Raw genomic sequence first — 6,461 nt, forward strand, 5'->3', positions numbered from 1 at the left:
ATGACCCAAATGCCCCCTAGGGTTCTCCGCCCCTGCCAGGCCGAGCAAGGTGGACCCTGGGCCCAGAGCCAGTGCTGCTCCCAGCCAGTTCCCAGCCCCTTCCCTAGGCAGGCCCCGTCCTTTCCAAGTCGAGCAGCAGAGGGCACTGCGGTCACAGCTGGGAGCAGCCTGGGGGCCCCCACCATTCCTGGGTCCGGCTCTGGGTACCCAGGCAGATCAGGGTGGGAGCACCCAGGGCCCCAGGCCCGAAGCTTCCTAGGCTGGCAGTAGAACGGGGGCTGAATCTGGCTGCAGACGGGGGTTCGGCTGACAGCTGGGCTGTGCTACCTCAGAGGTGGACCCCAGTTGAGCCTAAGGTCTGTCTCTGGGGACAGAGTTCCCCATCCAAACTGGACTCTAAGGACTGAGTTTGGCCAGATGCACCTAACCCCAGGGCATATGCCTCACCTGGGACACGGCCTCATCCCAGGACATGTCCTCACGTGAAACATGGGCTTACACTGAAACACTGACTCATGCCAGAACATGGGATCACCCCAGGACATAGGCTCATCCCAAGACATGGCCTCACCTGGGACATGGGAACACCTGGAACATGGCCCCACCTGGAACATGTCCTCATCTGGGACATGGGCCTCTCCTGGGACACAGCCTCTCCAGGGACACAGGCTCACATGGGACATGGACTCACCTGGGACATGGGCTCACCTAGGCAAAGCCTCATTTTCTGCCTGTGGCAGTAATAACTCATCATAACTGATAGGTTGGGGATTGCCATCACTATCTGTACTCCCTGCAGTCTCTTCCTGGATCCTTCAGGTGACCCTGCCTCTGGCTATCCTCTCCTGGGGCCATCCCCAGGCACACAACCTGGACATGGGACACAGGCAGCTTCCTGTGCCCACTCGTGGCAGGTCAGCAGCCTGGCCTGCAGAGGATCTCACCCTTGGGGTGGAACTTTTCATCTCCCTGTCAGTTCCCCCGAAGTCAGGGGTCCTGACCACAGCCCCTGAGCACAAAGCCCCCATGGCAGGGGTACCAGGGGCCCCCAGTTGCAGGAAAGGGCTAGGTCTGTGTCCAGATCCCACATGTAAGGATATCACTGGGTGACATCATCTCCCACCTGGAGGAAGTGGCGCCTGGAGGCTCAGGACAGTGAGTGTTGTACATGGGGCACGTGCCAAGTTGGGAAGGGGCCGATGTCCTGTCCTCAGAACCAGATCCACCAGCAACAGTGGCTTTGGGAGCCACAGGGGATGTCACTCTGTAGTCCTCCTAGCCAGTGCCACCAGGGGCTGCTCTAGGGGAGCAAAGCTCCCAGTAGGGGCCATATCTGGTGCTTAGCAAGGCCACAGCCATTTATGGAGAGCACCTGTACCGGGTTGAAGAGTGTATTAGTCCATTTTGTTGCTCATAAAAGAAAACCTGGAAATGGATAATGTATAAGAAATGAAGTTTATTTCTTACAGTTTTGGAGACTGGGAAGTCCAAGGCCAAGGCAGTGCATCTGGTGACGGCCTTCTTGGTGGAAAGTTTCTACAGAGTCCCATGGTGATGCAGGGTATCACATGGTGAGAGTGGCAAGAGCCCCCAGCGTATTTCCTGATAACCCATTAAACTATTAACCCATCAATCCATGGATGGATTAATCCATTCATGAGGACATAGTCTTCACAATCCACTCACCTTTTAAAGGCCCCACCTTTTAAATACCATATTGGGGATTAAGTTCCAACATGAGCTTGGGGGACGTTCAAACCACAGCAAAGTGTCCCCCAAAATGCATGTCTACCCAGAACCTCAGAATGTGACCTTATTTAGAAATAGGCTCATTGTAGATATAATTAGGTCATACTGGATTATGGTGGGTCCTAAATCCAATGATGGGTGTCCTTATAAGAAGAGACAGACACACACATGCACACAGAGGCAAGTCCACGTGAAGACAGACACAGGGACTGGAATGATTCTTCTACAAGCCAAGGATTGCTGGAAACACCAGGAGCTGGGATAGGGGCATGGACCAGATTCCTCCGTAGAGCCTCCAGAAGGAACCAACCATACTGACACCTTGGTTTGACTTCTGGCTTTGAGAACTGTGTGAGAATAACTTCCTGTTGTTCTAAGGCACCTAATTGGTGGTAACTGGTCCCAGCAGCCCCAGGAAGCTAATAGCTCCACATGGCAGCCCGGCTGGGGGCCTGCCCAGGAGGATTCAGGGAAGGTGGCAGAAGAGGCCCTCTGGGGTGTTTCTGGTCATGACAGTTGTCACCCAGGTCAGGTAGCACAATGAGGATGTCCTCAGGCCAGTTCCATGGGGCAGTAAGATGGGAGAATGCTGAACAACCCCCCTCTCCCTCTGGATAGCTGCAGCCAGAGGAAGGCTTGGAACCAGGGAAGGGAATTGCCATCTCAGCCCAGCCAAGGATAAAGCCCAGGGGAGGGCAGGGGGTTCATTTGCGTTGATTCAAACACATCTGTAGTCTTGGGCAGGTGAGAGGTGTTTGCCTTGCCTGGGGTGTTTAGCCCAGCCACGTCTGGGCTGTTGAGACTGGTCACAGCTGCCCCCAGGGGCCCTGTACATCATCCACCCCCTGGGCCCCAGCTGAGGGGGGTCTGAGGCCTCTCTCCTTTCCCCTTCCCTTTCCCCAGGGTCCTGCTGCCAGCCAGGAGCACCGTTTGCACAGAGTGCTTCAGAGGCAGGATGTCGCCTAGAGAGGACTACTCCAGAACTCAAAATAGCATGAAATTTAATTTTCCGCCTATTTGACAAAGCTTGGTCCGGGCCCCCATCAGCAGCAGAGATAAGGGTGCTCGGGCCCAGGGCGTGAGCCAGCTGGGCCTGCGGCAAACACTCCACGGTCCCCAGGCAGGCTGTGTGCAGGTGAAGCTGGCCTGCGGGCGCTCCCCCCGTGAGGCCTGGTTGCCGGGCGCTAAAGCAAACGTGCTGTATTTGCCCAGTCTGTGATGACAATGCCGTCACCAAATATTTGCCATCCCCGGTGGCTGCAGAGCCCAGCTATAAATACTTGAGCCCAGGTGGAGGTGGGCCTGCCCGGCAGGAGCTGCAGGCCGTGGCCAGGTAGGAGCCAGGGCCTGGTGGCAGGCGGGGAGGGCTGCTGGGGCAGCCACACCACTGGGGGATGTGGGGTCTGTGAGCCATTCTGTCCAGGGGTTCTGCTGGGACCACCCACCCACTCAGAGGACTGGGCAGGGCAAGCCCATCAAGACCGTGAACTGGGGCAAAGACAGAGGGAGAAGGAGGGTGCCTACATCTTGGCTTTTCCGAGAGCAGCTATCCCCAAAGTCCAGTGCTAGGGCCACCGGACACCTCCTATGGTGGGGGAACCCCAGCACTGTGAGTAATATCAAGACCACAGAGTGGCCAGCCAAGCGGAGGGAGTCCCTCCTCTACAACCCCCATCAGCCTCAGGAAACATGGGAGGGGGGTACCCAGGTCAACCTGATCCTGAGGAATGGCTGTCCAAGGGCCACAGCCACTTGCTCCCCCAGAATCCCTCAGAGACAGAGAAGATTGGGACCCATCTCTCTGTACCTCCATCCCCCTCTTCCTCCCACCTGCCTCTACTCTGTGGAGGGGCCCAGGGGCACTTGTTCTTGGGGTGGGGCTCCAGGATTCAGAACCAGCCCCCATTTGGCATGGGCCAAGAAGAGAGCCCCTCCGCCCCCATCAGTCACCTCCCCAGGCCCCCCACCCCCAGCCCCGGTGGTCACCTCCCAGGACCCTCCCCCACCCCGACTCCGTCAGGCCCAGTCACTTTCCTTGGACCTCTGGACAGGTGCAGTGACCTGGAGCCCGGCTCCTTCCATGATCTTTGTGGCCCTCAGGTCAGGGCTGCTCAGGTATGGTCTCTTGCTCCTCACTGACCAGAGAAAACTAAAACCCGGGACTAGACTGCAGGCTGGGGTTGGAGGGACAGCCCCATCTCACTCTCACCCAAGGCAGGCAGGGCCTGCACAGCCCCCAAAGCTCCCCACAGGGGCTGCAGGGGCTCTGGGCCATGGTGAGGGCAGACACCAGCCTGTTGGGCAAGAGCCATAAAGCCGTCTGGTTCTGACCCCACAGCAACCCCAACCTCAGCTCAGCAGCCCCCAGACCCCTCGCACCCTGGCCCCTAGACAGGCTCCCTTCCCACCTCCCCTGCTTCACTGGGCAGCCCCCAGACTGGGCAGGGCCGAGTCCCCTGAGATTCCTCTCTCCCCTCCTCTGCTCCTCTGGCCCGGGAATGACCAGATCCCAGCAGCACCAACCTGTCTCCTCCACCCTCCCTATGCCCACTGACCACCCCTATGAGACAGGACTTGGCTGCTCCTGGCCAGTGACCAGTCACCTCCTCTCCCCTGGCCAGCCACGCCCTTGTGCCAATGGTGCCCACCCTCCTCCCCACATCTCACCCACTCTGGCCTCAGTGGCCTAGCCACCCCCCCTTCCAGGGCTGGGGGCTCCAGAGGAGGGGAGGAGCCCAGGCAGCCTTCCTGGGGGCTGCAAGTCCAGCTAGTTGTGCAGTGGCCTGACCATAGACCTGCACCTCTGCCTCCATCCCCAGCCAGAGCCTGCCACCCCAGAGGCCCTGAACATTTGGAGATGGCTGCAGGTGTGATCCAGCCTCTATGTGACTTGCGGCTGTCCCTGCCGTCCCACGAGCCCTCCCTGCCCTCAGACCCGGAGCCCCCAGAAACTTCCGAGGAAGAGGCGGAGGAGGAGGACCACAACGAGGGGCTGGAGGGTAAGGAGCCAGTGGGCTGCAGCCCGGCCCCCCAGAGCTCAGGCTGGGCTCAGGCCGCCCCAGAAGCAGGCCCTCAGGGTCCCAGCAGCCCTGAGATGCCGCTGCAGCTGCTGCGGTTCTCTGAGCTCATCAGCAGTGACATCCAGCGGTATTTTGGCCACAAGGACAAGGAGCTGGACCCAGGTGCGGGCGATGTCTACGCTGACAACTGCCTGGCCAGCAGCTCTGCCAGAGAGCTCCACTACGCGGACCTGGCGCACCTGACCCAGGGTGGGCCCCCAGAGGATGATGAGGCTGCCAAGCCCAGAGTCCGCTCGCCCAGGGGGCCTGAGGGACACGCGCACAGACCGGGCCTTGGCGGGGCCAGTGTGCAGCCGCTGGGCCCCCTGGCCGAACTCTTCGATTTCGGGCTGCGGCAGTACTCGGGGTCCCGGGCGTCAGCCAGCCGCAGACTGAGGCTAGAGCGCAAATACGGCCACATCACCCCCATGACCCAGCGGAGTCTGCCCCCCTCCTTCTGGAAGGAGCCGGCGCCCAGCCCCCTGGGCCTGCTCCACCCCGGCACACCAGACTTCAGCGACCTGCTGGCCAGCTGGTCAGCCGAGGCGGGCCCCGAGCTGCCGGGCGGAGCGGCCCAGGCCCTGGAGGGGGCACAGCTGGTAGAGGCCTAGCGGGTGGGTGAGGTCAGGAGGAAGCAGGGGAAGAGAGAGCCACCCTTCATAAGGCTGTCCCTCCTGGTCTCCTGGGAAGAACTCCCAGGGCCTTCTGTCCTGTGTGGCCACTGGCAGTACAAACCCCATAAAGGTAGGTGGCTCTCAGTTTGGGTGGGGACTTCTTGGGTCCCAGAAAACAATCTAGGCTCATCCTGAGGCCTGGAACTGTTGCCACCAGAGGCTACCAGGACCAGGAATGGGGCAAGAGTGGTGGGCACAGGGGGTGCCCAGACCCAGCCACCCTGGCCTTCGGCCTCAGCAGAGCCCCTACTGGGCATGGTAGCCTCTGAGTCTGCCCACGGAGGGGAGGACGGGGCAGGACGTGCAGCTCCTCTGAGGCCATGGGCTCAGGGGTGGTGGGCTGTGGGCTACATGTGGTGCCTCCCAAGCACAGCTTTCCCCACTGCCTGCCCATCTGGCGGGGCCCCTAGAGCGGACTGTGCCAGGATGTGTGGCCCCTCCTCACAGCCCTGCAGCAGGTGGCAGGCCCGGCCCAGCATGATGAACCAAGGGATTTCTTGGAGGGGAAGGAAGAGGGGCACTGCATGGCTGTGTGAGCAAACATGGGCTGTTTACCCCAGATGAGTGATGAAGACCGCTTCCTCCACTGGCATCATGGGCAGGAAGGGCCGGCTGGGGTTTCCCCAAATCCTCCTCACATCCCCAGGCAGGGGCAGCTCATGGTGGGTCCTGGCGGGTGCAGGCCTGGATGCCTTGGTTTGGTGTCCATTGAGCCCTTCCTCCCAGGGAGCCTGGGTGGGGGGCCTGGCAGAGAGTCAGTGGGGCTCCTAGAGTTGCTGTGGAAATTGATGGGGCTGGGGCTGGGTCGGGCTTGGGCAGGACAGGAAGATTCTGGGGGTCAAGGGACTCAGCTCCTTGGGGCCCCAGATGCTTTTTGGTCTTGGTCACTCCCACTGCCCAGGGCCTCTCAACCACCCACATCAGCCCCCCAGGCCCTGGGGAGAACATCGCCCACCCAGCAGGCGTTAGGGACTCTGGC

Source organism: Galeopterus variegatus, unplaced genomic scaffold, assembly GCF_000696425.1.
Source record: "Galeopterus variegatus unplaced genomic scaffold, G_variegatus-3.0.2 Scaffold92, whole genome shotgun sequence".
Classification (NCBI taxonomy): Eukaryota; Metazoa; Chordata; class Mammalia; order Dermoptera; family Cynocephalidae; genus Galeopterus; species Galeopterus variegatus.